At 45.4% G+C, this 19,526-nt stretch overlaps 1 long non-coding RNA gene across 3 annotated transcripts in view; it reads right to left on the bottom strand.

Annotated features, from left to right (window-relative positions):
- Positions 1–3,779: 3,779 nt before the first annotated feature.
- LOC115614112 overlaps positions 3,780–19,526 on the bottom strand; it is a 136,348-nt gene continuing 120,601 nt past the window's right edge. For 2 of the 3 annotated variants that reach the window (XR_003993629.1, XR_003993630.1), the window contains 2 exons: positions 5,973–6,074; positions 3,780–4,630 (listed from right to left, as the gene is read on the bottom strand). This is a non-coding gene — a long non-coding RNA (uncharacterized LOC115614112). Of the gene's footprint in view, positions 4,631–5,972; positions 6,075–7,749; positions 7,818–19,526 lie in introns of those variants that run through there. The other variant, XR_003993631.1, reaches the window with a different exon arrangement.

Raw genomic sequence — 19,526 nt, 5'->3', positions numbered from 1 at the left:
AGCCCAAAACACCCAAAATCAGCCCTAAATACCCCAAAACACAGAAAAAAAGGAGCCCTAAATACCCCAAAACACCCCAAAAGCACCGCCAAAACCCTCCCCAGACCCCCAAAACCACCCCTAGACCCCCTAAAGACCCCCAGAGAACTTACCCCCTCAAGACCCCTTAAAACCCCCTCTCAAAATACCTCACAACCCCCAATACCCCCCAAGCCCCTCCCAGATCCCCTAAAAGAACCCCTAGACTCAAACACACCCCCCCCCGACCCAAAAAACCCCCTCAGACTCCCCACAGCCTCCTGTAAACCCCTTAAAGCCGCCCCCGCAGGCCACCAAATCCCCCCCCCACCCCAAAACCCGCCCCAGACCCCCTAAACCTCCCATCAGAGCACTCTAAATCCCCCCAGATGCCCAATAAAAGTCCCACAGACCCCCTAAAGCCCCCAGCAGACCACGCTAAACCCCCACAGACGCCCAAAATCAGCCCACAAACCCCCTAAAGCCCCCATCACACAGCTCTAAATCCCCCAGACCCCCAAAATCGTTCCCCAGACCCACTAAAGCCGTCAGCAGACCACCCTAAACGCGTCTAGACGCCCGTAAAAACCCGCCCCAGACCCCCTAAAACCCCCATAAGACCACTGCATACCCCCCATGATTGCAGCAGCGAGCGTCGCTCGGCACCACTCCTCGCCCCTCCCATCTCCCCCACCTGTAGTACCGAGTTTTGCCCACATGATGGCAGCAGCGAGCGTCGCCCGGCACCACTCCTCGCCCTTCACACCTCCACCACCTGCAGTACCGAGTTTTTCCCACATGATGGCAGCAGCGAGCGTCGAGCGACACCACTCCTCGCCCCTCCCCTCTCCGCCACCTGCAATACTGAGTTTTTCCCACATGATGGCAGCACCTGCTCACCTTTTCGGTACCGCGGAGGCAACGGGCTGAGCAACGGCCGCTCACCCGCCCGGTTTACATCCTCCGGGGACACCAACTGCTGACTGGGGACAGGGCTGACTCTTCTCTGTCCCCGGCGCCTCCGTACCAAAAACCATTCCACGCCTTTGCTGCTGACGACGGGACAAGGCTGGGGCTGTTCCTCCCACGCTCCACAACAGGGGAAAGCCGAGAGGTGCGTTCACGGACAAGACGCTGCCCAGCGGACGACCGGGGAGCTCCGGGGGTTCCGCCTGTGCTGCGCACGGCAGCGGAGCTCGGCACCCCCCGCCGGTGGGTGGGGAAGAGAACCAGAAGGTAAGAGCGGCAGAACTGGTGGCTTGAGGTAAAACGCTTTAACCACCGCCATCACCACCCAGGTCCCAAACGGGATGTTTTTCTCTCCAAAACTTGGTGTGGGTATCCCCCACCGCCCGTGCAGACCCAGAATCAGAGGAGCGGGAGTACTCTTGGACTCCACAAGCACAGCCTGTCACAGAAGGTCCCTGTTTGGAGGAATCGGATCCAAATCAAGCTGTTACCCCCTTTTTTCAGGGGATCCAACCCATCCTCACCTGCTCCTCTGCCAAATCATCGCCCCCTCGCCCAGTGACACTGGGGTGTCCCAAATAACACCATCCACCCCCCAGATTCCCCCACATCCCCCTTCTTATTTCCCCCCCTCCATAAAACACCTGCAAGAAAATGAGGAAAGCTGCCCCAAGCAGCAGCTTTTCACTTTAATAACTGCCATTTACACAGGTACACGCACCCCTAAGAAAGGCTAGAAAGACGAGGGGGACAGCACCCGCAGCCCCTGTCCTGCAGGCTGCAGAGGATGGTGCCACGGCTCTTGCTCAGGCTCTGCTCTGCGACGTTCACTCTCCATTCCCGTGCTGCGATGGGTGTCCCACGGCACCATGGTCCTGGCCCCCATTGGCCAGGGGGGACCTATCGAGCACCATGAGACATGTGCAGTTACAGCCCCTGAAGGTACTTTTCTCCCCCCCCCCCGTGGAGTTATGGACAGTGCTACCAAGACCCTCAAATTCAAGCCCATTTGCCTACTGGAGGCCTGTTTACAGGTAATGTAAAAATAAGTCTGAAAGTATCTATTCCATCTTTTTGTGTTCTGGTCCTGCTCCATGGCATACAGATGACAGTAAGAAAATACACCAAAACCAAACTCCTTACTTAAAATATGTTTCGAGAGAGCAGTGCACAGAGTATGTAAACGCAGAGTGCTGACGGGCTGGAAGCAAGCCTAAGGCTCTGCAATAAGGTGCGCAGAAGAGGGGAACAGTTCTGATGGGGTCAAACTACGCCAGGCTTCCAGGCACGCACCCCAGAACCGTTCTTCCTGGTGCTGCGCTGGCTGACCCCAACAGGGAGATGTGCACCCTGCCCGGTCAATGTCTGAAATACCTGCCACTTCCCATCTGGTTCCTCATGTTAAGAAACCTGAACACAAAATTCTTTCTGCCACGGTCCTCACCGGGCTAGACAACAAATATGGTATTTACGGACGGAGGTAATGAGTGAGAGACTTGCCAGCAAAGGCCTGAAGAGAGGTGAACTGCGGTTAATAGCTTCAATCAATCGAAAACCCTCTTCGGTAAAAAAACACAGTGTACCGACTACCGATGTTATTCTGTTGCACTGCTATGTTTACAAAGATAGATACATTAAAAGGAAATGTATATCATAAATATATATATTTGTTGTTACAAATTACATACTGCACTGTTCTGTGTTACCCGTTTAATAGATAAATGCATAAGAAATTATGTATATGCACACGCACTTAAATGAAACATACGAACTCTTGGCCAAAGTTGGTTAGAAAGAAGTAAAGAAAGACACGTTTGTTCACACTGGAATACGCGGCTGCAGCCGCTCAATGAAGTTGTACTAAAAAGAACCCAAAACCCCAAGGAGGAAGGATATTCAACTTTCTATTGATTTCCTGTTACTCGCTTTCCAAACAAAACCTGATCAACCGTGTCAATACCACAGTAATTTGCTGTTACTGTGCTGCTACAAAAAAGCTGTGACTGCCCAGTTCTGGAGAGGAAGCGCTCCTGGACTTGACGTTGGATTAAGAGTAATGACTGAGAGAGCTGGAACCCTCCTGGAATAGGCAGCAACAGGATTTACGGATGCACGTTCAACAGTGCAAGGAGAGCGTGCCTGTGCAAGACAAGTGGACCGTCTGTTTCAAAGACTGCTTTTCGTTAGGCAAGATCTTTACTATCGGATGTAAGAACCATAACAGCAGATACACCAGAATAGTAAACGTTATACAACTTCTTTGTCTCTATAAAATAATGAAGGGGATATAGCTCATTATCAGAAAGAACCACGTTCCTCATAACGAAGGAATGCTTTCACATTTTACACAGACACCCACAGCCTCCATCACACCCTCACCCGAGTCCACGCACCTTGTCCCTCATTGGCCCACCCCGAGGCCTCGCCCCCTGGTACCACCCACCCCTCAGCCTAGACCACACCCACCCCCCCGCATTAGCCCCTCCCACAGCACAGACCACGCCCCCCGGCCTTTATTAACCCCGCCTTGGCCTCACACGCAGCCCAGACCCATCAGAATGTGACCATTACGTGGTCACTGTGGGGTCTCTATTGGTCGCTGTGCATCTCTGTGGGATGTGTAGAGGGGCTGTGGGGCTCTACGAGTTTCTCTGGGTCGCTATGGGGCATCTAAAACCAATAAAAAGTTACTAAAAGAGACTAAAAAGCAAATAAATCTGAAGAAAAATATTAATAAAAAAGCAAATAAAGCTGAATAAAACTGCATAAAGACAATAAAAAGCAAAAGTGAATAATGTGATTACAAATTATTACAAAGCAAATAAAAAGGAATAAAAGGGAACAAGCCTGAATGCATCTCGAATAAAAGTGAATGCAAGTTCATAAAAATGAATGAAAGTCAATAAAAAAATCGATTGGTCCTGGGATACTTATGGGGCGCGACGGGGTAACGGGGGCCCTATGCGGCACCGTGGTGGTTGATGCTGCTGCTGCTGTCATCGCAGTCCTGGTGATGTCACGACACCGTAAGTCAATAAAAGCCGCGGGGTGTGTGTTGTGCGTCTACAGGGAACTATGGGGCAGTGTGAGGGGGGTGTCTATGGGGTGCTATGTGGCAGTGGAGGGTGTCTATGGGGCTCTATGAGTTGTCATGGGGCCATGTGTGGGTGTATAGGGTATCTAGGCATTGCTTTGGGTCTCTATCGGTGTCCATGGGTCTCTATGGGTCACTATAGGGTATCTATGGAGTATCTGTAGGCTGCAGTGGGTCATTATGGGGATCTATGTGTCTCCATGTGGTGCCCATGAGTCACTACAGCGTATCTACCAGTCACTGTGGGTCTCTGTGGGATGTCTACAGGATGTCCATGGTGTGCTGTGGATGGCTGTGGACTGTCTGTGGGTTGCTCTGGTCGCTCTGAGGTGTCTATGGGTCACTACGTGATGTTTATGGGTGTCTGTAGGTAACTATGGTGCATCCATGGGTCACTAAGAGTTGCTCTGGGGTGTCTATGGGTCGCTCTGGGACCCTATGGGATGTCTACAGGGAGGCTATGACGCTGAGCGGGTCTATAGGGGATCTACTGTGGTCTATGAGGCTCTATGAGGTGTCCATGGGTTGCTCTGGGTCGCTATGGGATACCTAAAAAAAAAAAAAATCAAGTTAATATAAGTGACTAAATCAAACCTGAAGAAAACCGGAAAAAAAAGCAAATAAAAAGCGCATTAAAGTGAATAAAGTGGTTAAACAGTGAATAAAACTGAATAAAAGTGAACAAGCCTGAATAAAACTGAAGTAAAAGTGAATCAAAGTTAATAAAAATGAATGAAAGTCAATTAAAAAAATTGATTGGTGTTGGAGTACTTATGGGGTGCGGGGGGGTAGTGGGAGCCCCATGGGGCACTTGTGGACCCCCCATGGGGCTCTTGGGGGTCCCTATAGGGCACCATGCCATTGATGATGCTGATGATGTCATCACAGTCCTGGTGATGTCACGACACCATAAGTCAATAAAAGCCGTGGGGTGTGTGTTGTGCATCTATAGGGAACTATGGCGCAGTGGAGAGGGGCTCTATGGGGTGCTATGTGGCAGTGCAAGGTGCGTATAGAGCTCTATGGGTTGTCATGGGGCCATGTGTGGGTCTATAGGGTATCTAGCTGTTGCTGTGGGTCTCTATGGGGTGTCTATGGGTGGCCGTGGCACACTACAGGGTGTCTATGGGGTACCTATAGGTCGCAATGGGTCATTATGGGGATCTATGGGTCTCTATGGGGCATGTATGAGTCACTTTGGAGTATCCATGGGTTGCTGTGGGGTGTCTATCGGTCACTGCGGGTCTCTACGGGATGTCTACAGGGTGTCCATGCGCTGCTGTCGATGGCTATGGGCTGTCTATGGGTTTCTGTAGATCACTATGGCGTGCCCATGTTTCATCAAGAGTTCCTTGTGGGGTGTCTATGGGTCGCTATGGGACCCTATGGATGTCTATAGTGAGTCTATGAGGCTGGGGGGGCCTATAGGGGACCTACTGGGCTCTACGGGGCTCTATAAGGTTTCCATGGGTTGCTCTGGGTCACTATGGGGTATCTAAAACAAAAATGTTATTAAAAGTGGCTAACTCAAATACGAACAAAACTGAATAAAAAGTGAGCAAAAAGTGAGCAAAAAGTGAGCAAGCCTGATTAAACTCAAATAAAACTGAATGAAAGTTTAAAAAAAAGACGAATGACAGTCAATAAAAAATCGACTGGTGTTGGGGTACTTAGGGGTTGCGAGGGGGGATGGGGGCCCTATGGGGCACTGTGTCATTGATGATGGTGATGATGTCATCGCGATCCTGGTGACATCATGATGCCAGGAGTCAATAAAAGCTGGGGGACACGTGCTGTGGCGATGAGGGGGGCATCTGTGGGTCGCTGTGGGGTATCTATGGGGTGTCACTGGGTCACCATGGGGCAGTGTGGGGCTGGCTGTGGGTCTCACCTTTGCAGGGGGCTCAGGTCCATCCTGGGGCGTGGGCCGGGCCCAGTGCAGTTGCTCCAGCTCCATTAAACTGGATTGCAGTTAAATAAAACAGGCATAAAGCTGAAAAGGGAAGAAACACCAATGAAAGTGAATAAACCTTAATAAAACTCAAGTGAACTAAATGTGAATGAAAAAAAAGAAAGGGGAAGAAATCTGAATAAATCTCCAAGAAAAGTGAATAAAACTGAAGATCACTCAAAGGAACTAAAAAGCAATTACATCTGAATAAAACAGCATAAAAGTGAAGTAAAAGTGAATCCAAAGCAAGTACATGGGAGTTCAAGAGTGACAAAAACGTGCATAAAGCTTGTGGAGAACAGCTGTGGCCTTGCCAGGAATACACAAATACGCTGCAGACAACAGGGACAAAGTGCAGAATCTTACAAAAGCCCTGTGGTTCTATGAAAAAGAAACAGCATCAATAATGTGAGAACTTGTTAAACCTTGCAGATCTTGCTTAGCCTTGCGAAATTCGCCCATCTCTTGGGAACTGCCGCTTATGCACAGTAAAATGGCTCAGAGGATCTGAGGCAAAGGAGAAAGGAGGAGGCACTTTGCAGGCAGGGAAAGTATCAAATAGGTGGATACTGACTGCAAATGGAGAACCCTGAACCACGTGTGTCTGGTGGAGATCTCCCTTTATTCGAATAAAGCTTTAAACCTCCCTCTGCCTCCTGAGCTCTTATTGAAACCAGGTGTTCCCAACACAGCTGAATAAAAAGTGATTAAAAGTGAATTCAGGCAAATAAAAAATCGAGTAAAAGCAAGTAAAAGCGAGTATTTATGCCTCAATAAAAAGTGAATAAATGCAAACAGAAGTCATTAGAAATTGGGGAAAAAAACCCGAAAACCTGAAAAAAGTGACTAAAAAGCGAATAGAAAGTGAATAAAAAGAGAAAAAAGTTAATAAAGTGACTAAAAGTCAGTATTAAGTGAATAAAAGTCAATAAAAAACTGCATAAGGGAATAAAACTGAACAAAAGTGATAAAATCTCGACTAAAACTCAAATAATGTTATATAGTCATAAATATACGTAAATAAAATTTAATTAAATGCGCTGATGAACCGTGAGCCGCCAGCCCCTGCCGCCCCGCGCCCCCCCGCCGCCGCTCCTGCAGCCGGCGCCGCCCCTGTCCTTGCCGCTCTCGCTCCCGCCGCTCTGGCCGCCGCCGCCGCCCCCCCTGCCGCTCCCGCCGCCGCTCCACGCTCAGGTGTCGGCGGGCGCGCGGGGCGCTCGTGGCCGCAGCCCGGTGTCCGGGCACCGGTTCTGGTCCCTCCGGCGCGCCGCCGGCGAGTGTCGCGTGCGCAGCGCGCCGGAGCAGCGCGGCGGCGCGCAGGGCCCGGGTCCCGGCACCGGCGGCAGCAGGTGAGATCCGAGCCCACCGGGGGTCCGGGGCCATCGGGGAGGCGAGCGAGCCCGCACCTCCCTCCTTCCCTCCCTCCCTTCGGCGGGCGCAGAGGCGCGTCTCCTGCCCGCTGGCCGCCCGGCGCGGGAAGCTTCACAGCGGCCGGTGCGGCAGGGTTGTGGTCTGCCGGAGACGAGCTGGGTCAGGAGCGTCCAGTGCGCTGGATTCTCCCTTAATCTCCCTTGATTAATCTTAGGCGCCTCGGATGCTTCTGCCCCGGCATCCTGCGCCCTGCCCCTGTGCTTGTCTCTCCCTTTGCCCTCGTTTCAGCTGTAACAGAGTTAATTCTCTTCCTAGGATCTGGTGCGGTGCTGTGTTTCGGCTTTACTCTGAGAATAACGCTGGTAAGGCGCCGATGTTTTAGTTGTTGCTCAGTCGCGCTTACTCCGATCAAGGACTTTCTCAGTCTCATGCTCTGCCAGTGAGGAGGGGCACAAGAAGCCGGGAGGAAGCAGAGACAGGACACCTGACCCAAACTAGCCAAAGGGGTATTCCATACATACCACAGCACGTCATGCCCAGTACAGAAACTGGGGGGAGTTACCCAGGAGGTCCTTAATTCACGCTGCATCTTCATTCATAGCCTCTTAATCTTTCATGAGACTGCATCTGGATGTGAATCTTCAGCCTCTTTTGTTATTATGTTTTTTTGTATCTGCTGAATCGTATGTGGACTGGAAATAAACTCAGTGAGTTTCAGATAATCCTTTGCTATCCAGCCTATGATTTTAGACAGTAGCTTGAAATACATAAGACCTTCTCTCATACTCTTCACTTCTCATAGCTGAGACAAGGTAAACCATTAAAGTGTAAATGAAATGACAGGAGAAAAAATTGCCAGAGATAGAAAAATAGAACTTCAGAAAGTAGGATTTGTTTCCAAGTTCACTGCCCAGCAGTTACAAAGGTGCCTCATATGGAAAAAGCACTTATTTTGTGTTACTTTTTTCCTTTTCTGGGAGGCTTCGGGTTTTTTTCTGTGTTGCTTTGTTGCTCCGTGCTGCCTTTTGCTGCTTCTGGGCTTTCTTTTTTTCAGACTATATTCAAAGAAAATACTAGTTCATTTAAGAAAATTACTTGCAGGAGCATACACTGACAGCAATAGCTGTGAAAATACTTGCATTCACTGGAAGAATCACTTTGCAAATGGCAAGTCTATTTCACTAACTTGCAAAGCATCTCAGTGCATGAAAGGCTAGGGTTCATTTTTGTCTCCCGTGTTTCCAGTGCTGAAGCATGTAGACTACCTAATTTGAACCTTTGGATAACTAATGATAGCTTTGTATCAGTAATGATTCCGTGCATGTTTAAGTGCTACTTTCTCTTTTTAAACTGTTGGCCATCTTTAGTTCATACAGATAAAGCAGAGGGCGCTTTGCAGATATTTCACTGATCCACACAGAGCTGCAGAGACGTGCCAGGTAACTTACATCCTCTACTGTTAGAGAGTTTGTATCAGGACAACATAGTAGCACATGGTAACAACTGATGCCACAGTCTTGAGTTCCAGTATCTATGAGATAGCGATTTGGGAGGCAGGATTGCTCTTCTCAGTAGTAGCAGACTTTGGGTATTACTGCTAAAAGAAATGCTTTTCCTCTGTGAATTAGACATAAACATAGATCTCACCGGGCATTGCAGGAATAGATAAACATCATTTTATCCATTTTACAAGGAGAAGGTATCACTTCAGATACTGGGATGAGTAACAGGCATAGCTTGAATAGCATCCGTGTTGTGTTCTTGCCACTGAACAATGGCTCCATCACAACAGGCTCCTGACAGCTCCTAGCAGGATGCTGCCTCATCTGGGAAGAGGAACAGATTGCAGTTCCTGCCTAGAGGATGAGACAACAAAGGCCTGGCTTTGTTTTAAATTATGCAAGTGTCCTCTTCAGAGACCATACCTCTTGCTCAGAAATGTGACATAACTATAGATATGCAGAGCAAGTGCCATTCAATTTTGAAGCAAATATGGGCTTTCAGTGGGAATAAGGTAACTCAAGAGAGATAGATGTTTGCTTGCTTATTTATAGAAGTTGAATACAAGACTCAAAACTGTTAAAAAGAATAGCTGCCCAGTGCCATTGGTTCTGAATCATTAGTAACTGCAGTACAGGGTAACAAGAGCTCATGTGAGATGAGCACCACATTGTGGGGTCAAGTCATAGGTCCCACCACATCTAAACAGACCAGGAAATAGTGATCAGATGCTTACGCTCTGATGGCAAAACTTTGAACAAGGACCTGGGGCCTTGCACATCAAACCAGTGACCCTGTGCTCTTGTGCTTTGCCTGGAGCTCACTTGCATGCTTGGCGTTTTAAGATAGGTAAGAAGGGCTGCCACTTCATGCTTCTCAGGGGCCAGAGAATATTATCATGGCAAAAACTCTGTCCCTTTGCTTTCTGGAATTTCTACTCATGAAGCACCAGTGAATGCTTTTCTCTCTCATGCTTCCTCAGTTCTGTCTCTGTGGAAGACCCTTTCCAAGAGACACAGAAGAAAGGTAGGGAAGATCCTTTGACATAGGAATGAAAAAAGATGCAGGTCTGAGCATTTACCATGAGAATTCTGCCCCTTTGCTATGCCAGAATGAGCACATTAGCTTCCATCTGTTGGGGGAAAAAAAAAAAAAAAATTATCTTAAATTAGATATTGGGGCTTTATAAGTGGACAGGCCTTAGGAGAATGCTACTTTGCAGGTTTCTCTTAGAAATGGGATTCCTTTCAAATATTTGTTATGCCAGATTATAACCTACTTCTTATCCAATTTGTTTTAGAGAGAAACAACAGAACTCACTGTTGTCCATTTTGATTAATGAAATTCTCCTTCCAGTCCATGGATGAGTTAGGGGAAAAGATGTTTCTGGGTATGACTGTGATTCTGTAAGAAATGCTGAGAGTATTGATGTGCACAGAAATCCCATAGAAAAGAGGCCAGCTGCTTTTGATGAACATGTCGCGAAATTATCAAACCTTATTATTGTAACAGCTGTAGGATTAGCAGGTCACTGCTATGTCATCACTCGTAACAGTGACTGAGTTATTAGAATGGAACAGGAGGGATATTGCCAACAGAGACAGAAAAGCAGCCACTGTACGTTGTGCTGGGGAAACCTGATTGGCAGCAGTGTGTACATAGTGGTCAGGAAAGAGGAACTAGGAGGGATTAAGAGAAGAACTGGCCTAGCCACTGCTAAATTGGAGCTAAATGAGTCTGAGGTCAGAGTCTATAAACCATTGTTGTCTCTACTAGCAGAGTACTGCTGCAAGTGTCTCAGGAGGCTCCTTTTGACCTAGTGAGAGATACAAGAGTCTGCTATGGAAAGAGTTATCTCCAGTAGTTTGGATAGGTGCACTTGAAAAAGATGCCTGAAAAGTGACTTGGCCTAACAGCAAGGCATTTGGCATGCATGCTTGTAAGGCAGGCATGTGCGTCCCACAATTCTGCCGGCATGTGCTTTTCAGTTTTCAGTTTGCTGAATTGTGGTGCTTTCCAAATCTGAACATAAGGTGATTAGCAAATATGAGTTACATCATTTCACTGTTGGTTTATTTTATTTTTTTTACTGGGTGATGTCCTAAAGAATACAAGCTGCAGAAAAGAATGAGACAGAAAACAAACAAGCAAAGATTAACCTGGAGTGTTTTGCCATAGCAAGTCGGCAGTGCTGTTCTCGGGCATCCTTAAAGGAAAGCATACAGCTGTGAAATGTTCAGGATCTGAGTGAGCCTGGACCATAGAACAGGCTTTCGAAGAAGGTGAAGGGAAAGTGAGGATAACAGCCTGTATGGATAATTCAGTAGCGGAGAGTGTAACAGTAGATTTAGTTCTGTATGAGTGATTTGTCTCAGGATTGTAAGAAGAGACCGGTGAAGCTGTAGTAAGACTGTTTTAAAAGGCATACAAGTGGAAACTCCTAAACAGAGCTTCATGGGAGCCCATAAATATGGGACGGATAGTGTTTATGAGGTTGTCAGCACAAGCTGATAAGACTTTCCTCCTCTGAGCCTTCACTGCTGATTTGCTGCCACAAGGATCGCTAGGTAGAATTCAGTTATGTAATTCAGAGACATCCTTAGCCTAGGTGGCAGCCTCTGTGAGCACCAGAATATGTGTTGTCTGCCTCTCTCAAAGTGAGAAGAAGGGTCTCTGCCAGAAAAGACATCGTAGAAGTACTGTCAGGGGCAAAAAGGTGAAGCCTAGCTAACTTAGATATAGAAAAAGACTATACTTACCTTTAGTGTTAAAATTAATTCCAGAAGTCACCAATGAATGGCATTTGCCCCAAAGGAAATTGCAACCAGTATACTTTGCCAGATTCTAGTTTCAGAAGATGCAGCAGTCTCCAAGAGTGAAATTCTGAGTCCTGCTGACTGAATTTTAGCTTTACACACTTGTTAGAAACATCTGTATATACTGCCAGCAGCAGTAAAATGCTGAAGTTTCCATTAAACAGTTTTGTTTTTCTTTTTGCTCTGTTCACAGGATTTGTTTTAAATGCTTCCCAGATTTTCAGCTCAATCTATAGGTTTGGAATTTGTCCCATATTATACCCCATCATGTTGTTATTTCTGCACTGACAGTATCCTTTTAGTTTGTGCATTTAAGGTCACCAAAAAAAGTAAATAACCGGGGCTGGGTATAAATGCATTTTTAAAAAGAGAGTGTATGTTGTGCAGAGAGTAAATGGCTGATGTGCACACCCCTTCAAGAGCCCCATCCTTGGAGATACTCAGCTCCTCCATAAACGTACTGAACACCTGCAATAGCTCAAGGGAGACTTTGAATGCTCAGCACTTGGGAAATGCTCAGCACTACTCGGCATGAGCCTTGTCCTAGTGTTTATAGGAAACACCTCTATGTTTTAGTAACTGAAGAAGGCCATAGGGCTGATGACAGGCTCCTGCTGGCAGCCTGTTGTGCTGATTTTATTTTTGGCTTCATCTGATTACTTTCCCTGTCATGTTTTGTTTTGTCATGTTCATCGGCAGGGAAGAAAATTGGTGCCATAAAGTATCTGTTAGATTATAAATTGCCTTCCAAGCCATAATTCTCAGTTACTACCTAGCTGCTACATATATCCTGTAGGGACTGACAGTGCAGATGGTCAAGGAAGTGCAATATAGTAAACAATTGCCTAAATTGGCTGTGACTTTTATCCCTTTATTATTTTTTCCCCCTAGCTCTCCCTTTTTTATTTCTTTTTGGTCCTCAAGGAGTAAACCAGGAACCTTTAAATAGAACGAAGGACACACCAATATATACCTGCCATGAGGAACATGTTTGTTGAAATGGCACAGTGCAGCACAAGCTGTAGTGCTAGAAATTGTGGATTTAAAGTGCTCACCTTTTAAATGATGATTTGCTGTCAGCACTGCATGACGAGTAGCAGGGCTGTCAGGCCTGCCCCATTGCAAAAACTTTGGTTTTAGTATATATTATTTTGCAGTATTATAGTGCAGTTGAGAAAAAATATTAACCTCATTTCACAGCTAGAGGAAATAAAACATTGGTTATGGTATCACCAAGGTCAAAGTGCAGTCTCAAAACCTGAATCCTGCTCAGTGGTGATGCTTTGGGAAAGCACATTGACCTGGTATGATGACTTCCCTTACCTCTTTCTTCTCCCTCCCTTTCATGATTGGGTTGTGACCTCAGGCCTGAGTGATAGCAGCAGTGCAAGCAGCTGGTGTTTTGTTCCACAGCTCCTCAGATAGACCCCTGGACACGCAAAAGAGAAATCTGCCAGAGCAGCGTCACCTTTGTGCTGCACAGTTTCATGAGCCAGATGCAGAGGATGACAGAAGAACTCACTGTTAAGAATTCACTGGCCACAAGCAAAGGCAGGCAGTCACTCAGTGAGGCTTGTAGTTTGTTGTAGGTCAGGATGTGCTGTGGTCAATTTGTCTCACCTTTTCATGTCTTAGCATGTGACACTTGCCTGCTAAGTTGTGACTCCAGCTGAGACATGTATAGGTTTCAGTCAGTTGCGACTAATTAAATGTGCCTTCCCCTTATCTGAGAATGTCTCATACTGCAATGAGAACTGGAGAGTTCTCCAGGCTCCGGGCAAGTTGGCTTTGCCAGGGCACTGACAACCATGGTGCCCAAAGAGAAGAAGGTTGTCCAGGGAAACACTGCAGGTATTTGCACTGTAAGTGCCTATCTTAATGGACTTCAACTAGATCTTAAAAAATAAACTTTTTTTTTTTTTTTTTTTTTTTTTTTTTTTACCAAAGGAATGTGCCTTAAATGGCTTTGGCCCAAAGTTACACAGTTCATCACGCTCAGAGCTTGTGGCTATTAGAAAGGAGACCAGCAGATGGAGGTGGGTAGCAATGCCAGTCTTTATGGGTAGTAAATATGCTTCTGCACTGGGCCTCCACCACCATCATTACAGGGCTGTGTTACCCACACAAGAAAATACTTCAGTTCTGTGGAGCTTCACTCTTATTTCTACAAGGGTTTAATTCTCATTTCTCTCAGTGTGGTGCACATGGGACCTTGGTTCCTACGTGCACTGAAAAATACATAGTCAAGTTCCTGCAGCCACAGCAGGGGAGGTGGACATGGCAGCGACAGGAACAGGGACATGCTTTTGCGGAGGAGAATGACATCAGTGAGGTCCAAGTTTGCAAATGGAGAGAATGACCGTGAGCAAAGTTCTCTTCAGCCTGCTTAGCTCCTGACACCTTTTGGGAATTTAAAGGTCACAGAATAAATGATTTGACAAGCCTTTTCCCATGGGCTAAATTCATCCTCTTAATGCTTCTAAGGGTAATCTTTAATGATTGTTCATACTGAATATTGGTTGTATTAAACACTGAAAGTTCTGGGGACACAGAAATTCTCAGAGAGAAACCACTATATAAGAGCCAATTATACTGTGTATAATGTGCATACTCAATAAAGACAGAAAATCACACAGGTTCTGAGAACAGTTATAACTTTTCTTTCCGTATTCATCCTCACATCTAAGATCATCACCCTAAGGTTACAAGGCTATTGATTTGAAATCCATTTCTCTGAAAGATAGATGCTTCCCATCACAGCAAAGGCTACAAAAAATTGGCAAGAGTACTCTTGATGCGTCAGAGGTCACCTTGGCAAGTATTAAGCTCTTCCTCAACAAGTTATCATTCTCCACGTCTTCAGCATAGTAATCTTATTTATGCCAGTCCTCAAGCAGCAGTTTTCTTAATCAGGGTGGTGTGGAGGAAGGCCAGAGCTCTGAACAGAACTATAGAAGGAAGGGGGCACTATGGATGATAGTTGATTGCCAGGTTAGATAAAATTTAACCTCCTACTTTCCAACTTCCCATGGCTCTTCCGTTCTTTGCTCTATCTGTACATTCTCTAACTTCTCTCTGCTGACCCCTCTTACTAACATCATGGCACGAGCTCTCAGAATGCGTCTCAGTACCAGACATGCAAGCATCAGTTTTCCATCCTGCCGTTCCTTCTTTCTCAGGAAGTCAAGGAAGCTGTTGGCATCTTCAGTGTAATTACTTCACAGCCCTTTGCAGGTTTTGCTGCTGGATCTCCAGGTTACTAAATAGGGTTCAGATACACTGTGCTGGGCCTTTGGAAGTAGGATGAAGGCAGCTCTTAGTGTATTAAGCAGATTGGTAGATCATGTGGAAGGGGAGACGTGGATAACCCATGCACAAGTTGAAGCACGGTCTTGAGTTTGCTTCAGTGGAAAACCACTGAGTATTTACTGCCTGTAAAATACAAACTGACTTTATTAAATGCTCCTTATGGAGGGAACTGGCAATGGAGGAGGGAATTTGTTTATCACCTGCATGTAGAAACAGGGTTTACTGAAGGCACTTAGCATAATCAGGGATAATGGGAGAAAAACAGAACCAGGAGAGCTAATGATAACATAAGGGTCATCCAAGTGCCCTGGGATGAAATGTAGCAGCTGTTCTGACACTGCAGAACAGTTTAAGACAGTAAGTGAAAAACACTGTATCCAGTAGGAATCACCTGGGAAGGGAATTAGACAAAATATAATTATGCAGATGGAAAATTAGCCTAGTGATTGTGCTTGACATGTTTTCTTTTGCAAAACATGCTGAAAGATCTGGAAGGGAACCTGATTGAGCCACTGCACTTCCAGCAATGCTGCTTTTCCAGTTCAAGGGCGCAGGGGGAAAACCACCATTTTCCAACAATTGGAATGAAAGGAACATTCATCCTTTGTGAATTCACCCATACTGTGAATGGGTGAATTTCTCCCGTCTTAACTAGGAACTGAACTGAAATCCTAGATGGAAAATCCCCTAGTCTTAGAGGAACCTACAGTACACAGCTGGATTACAAAACTGCAGCTGTGCGTGAACAACCCTACCTCTTCCTCTATTTTTAATTTGTATTGGATTTTGTTTTGCAGAACAAAGTGGAACATGAAGTAACCTCTTGAAGCTTTCATATTGCAGTGAATTTCATTACAACCTTCCTGGTTTCTTATAATGACCCTGCCTAATGCTTGACTACATTTACTGTTGCCCTTCACCACTTTCAGCAATTGCCTCAAGATATAAACACCTTCAAATATCAATGCAAAGCCATTAGGTTATGAAAACAGAAGTCGCTGCAAAGGGTACAATCAGCTACTGGTCTCAGCTCTGAAAGCTCCATTAGTGAGTGTTCAGGGAAAGTTAACTTTCTTCTCTTTAGAAGTTATCTGTGAGCCTTTTTTTTCCTTCAAGGAAAGGCCACATACAGGATATTAATGATGAAGTATGAAAGAACTGTGCCTATGTACAGGACAAGCAATCAGTGTTTGCCAGGGATACTTTCTGATGGGGTGTGGGGATGAGGGACAGGCAGTTGTTATCATCAGCCAGCCATGCTGAGCATTCCCGGCTTGATCCCCAGCACTGAAGAATTCTTCTGAACCTTGCATGTATGAAATGCAGATGCAAACCATGATCTGGTGTTTATCGAAGTCAGATTGGGGCTGAGGAACACACTGGAAGCCAAATTCTTTCCACTTCTATGCATGTCTTCACTGTGCTTGTCACAGTTTCAACTGCTCATCCTGTTAAAATTGATCCTTCGATAGCTCTTGAAAGTATAGAGCTGTGTTCAATGCTTGCTATTCTGTTATAGAACAGACATATTTGATAGTGATCAAAAAGCATGTCAGCTGCTAGGAATGTTTAGAAGAGGAAGAAACAATGAAGCAGATACCATTATTCCCGCAACAAAAGCAATGCTGTGGTAACACCTTTATTACCATGGTCCTGCCCCATGTTAGAAAAAGGCTGTAAAACTAGAAAAGGTAAAGTGAGGACACCTGGTTTGTTTAATTGTTCTTTAGACAAAGCGTTCAGCTATTCTCTGATTCTAGAACAGAAGATAGGAAATGAAGCTAGAAAATACTAGATTTAAAACAGACCAACGTGGTGTCAAGAACTGCTTTCACGCAATGCATGGTGAAGCCATAGCAAGATGAAAAGTTTAAATAGATTCAAAAATGCATTAGGCACATCCATGAAAGAAAAATCCACCAAAGGATTTTTAACACAACAATACCATTTTTGACTACAAATGAACTAGAGAATGCTGGAGAGTGAGAGCATTCTCAAAGAGTACGGTGATAAGTTCATGCATTCTCATACTCCCCGCTGTTCATCCACTTCTGGCCAACAAGATGCTGAGCCATTGGTCTGACCTAGTACAACAGCTGTTTATGTTCTTATGATGCTAAAGCTAAGAAAACCGTCTTCTATGTTACAAACTTATTCATTGCATTATCCTTACTCAGGTTGTAAGAGAGAGAGAGAGAGGAGAGACAACCTACTGTTTGATCCCACCCTCAGTCACTTCAGAGACGAATGAGGCATGAGCTGGAAACTTGAGCTCAAAGACTGAACTTCCTCTCTTTTTCTCTCCACTTTCCCTCCATTGATCCCTTTTTACCTGATCACACGCTGCTCAAGTTCTGCCCCCACCACAGTCTGTATGAAAAAAAACATGGGTCTGCAAGTTTTGCCTCATTATAGGCAAGCATTAAGTAAGCATAGGCAAGCAGGCAGCCAATTAACTCAATAGTTATTAAGATTCCAGCTGTAAAAAATACATCACTTTTCAGCTTCTCAGTTTTGTTGGGTTACCTATGTTTGCCTGAGAATCAAAAAAAATCCCTCCCCCAACATCCAAACACATTAAAAAATGCCAACTAATCACTGCAAGTGTTACAGCAGCAGGGAAAAACAAAAAACAAAACAAAACAAAACAAAAACAAAAACAAAACAAGTAGCCTGTGATTTTTATGGGCTCCATCTGTGTCTAAAATAAATCACCCAAATAAAGGTTTTAATTCCACATTAGTGCATACAGCAGTTTGTTGAGTTTATGGCTGATGGTTAAGCTTTACAAACGCTTAGTCTTTCAGTGCTACAAGGAAGAAAGTGCTGAGCACAGATGTTTTCAAAGAGTGATAATAGGATAAGAAATTACTGCAAGGTAAAGACAAACTCTCAACACCATGGACTTATTGCTCTTATTTATGCAGCAAAAATATCTTAATACATTCGGTAATAAGTTGCTAGCAATGCCTGGCTGGTGCTGCAATGGGCAGAGATATGGTGCACCTGTCAGTTGTCGATCCTCTGTTCATCTAGGCATGGTTCTGTACATTCAGTATGGACGAGCTGGGACAAGCAGGGAGTCCAAGCAGCCTCTCTGGTGCGAAGCATGCTGCTTCTCACAGTCACCTTCCTGCATACTGGCCATTTTCTAACAGGTGAGAGGAGGAGTACGAATTCTTCTGACAGCAGCTATGTTATGGTACATGCCGCCTGGGCACGTTCCTCAGCATGCCTCTGGCAGCTGCCAGCACTCCACACTGCTCAAACAGCTTTCTGCCCCATAGGGATTTTCTGATTTTTCTGATTTTCTTGTTTCTTCCCAGGAAAGCGTAAGTGAACCTGATGGAGTAGAAGGTGAGGAGAACATGTCTTCGTGGGCACTGGTTTGGAGCACAAAGTTTAACTTCAGTTTAACTACACAAGCTTTAACTTCAGCTCAACACACTTTTGCAAAGACCTATGAATACTACCAAACGACAACAGAGGCTGCAAGCGAGTGAAAGGCTTATTAAACCTCCTTTTTCATTTAGAAAACAGAAACTCTCTAGGAGACATTTAACAAGCATGGGAAAAAATACATTAGGAACGACCAACGCATCCTCCTTTTATGCCAGGTTCATTGCTTTCCTGTTGCTTCTTTACTTTTATGAAGTAGCTTCTATCACAAGAAAAAACAGGCAGAAAGGCTGAAAGTGCTGCTTCCAGGTGAAAATGTTTCCATATTGCAAGCCTGTAATGTCACCTCATCTTACCATGTTAAACAGTGGAACCCACAATGCCACTTTAATTCAAGCCTATTGATAATGTTGGTAAAGGAGGAGGAAAACAGCAACTACAAGCTGAAAATAGCACTGTGAATACCTTTGTTTCACACTTGTGATGAAAACAGATGAAAATGAAAGCATATTAAATGGCGGTGCATGTATGAAGTGACTGTATGAGTCATGCGCATGCTGTGTTTGGTCTGAGTGTTGACTGGAGAGACACTTGGTTATCCAAAACTGGCACAGTCCTCTACACAATTTATCCATATGATAACTCTATGGTCACTGATCCTGGTTATTATATCTCAGAATTTAGTCAGGACATTAGGCAACCAGCTATTGGAGACCTACCCTGGTGATTTTTGACTGAGGGACAAAGTTAGAGAGGGCTCATGCAGGAGAATAATGCATGGCTCAAACCAGTACCAGGAAAAAGCTTAGCAAGGCAAAGGGGAATCTTCTAGCTTCACAACCAGCTATAAGCCAAGCAGACAGCAGGAAATAAGAAATAGTCACTGCTGTCTATTCTAACTGATGTGGTATTTCTTATGCTCAGGAGGGAGACTGGAAGCAGGCATTGCAAAGCCACCATTGTCACATCCTTCATTTGTTAATGAAGTTCTTAAGTGTTTGTTTTGTGAAAAAGGCACAAACTAATAATTTCTACCTTTCCCCCCTCTCCCTCCTCAAAAATTTTCAGATAAACTGGCTTTTTTCAATAGAAATCCCTT

This window comes from Strigops habroptila, chromosome 11, assembly GCF_004027225.2.
Source record: "Strigops habroptila isolate Jane chromosome 11, bStrHab1.2.pri, whole genome shotgun sequence".
NCBI lineage: Eukaryota > Metazoa > Chordata > Aves > Psittaciformes > Psittacidae > Strigops > Strigops habroptila.
The sequence above is the reverse complement of the archived record's forward strand: the minus strand, read 5'-3'. Positions and strand labels throughout refer to the sequence as shown.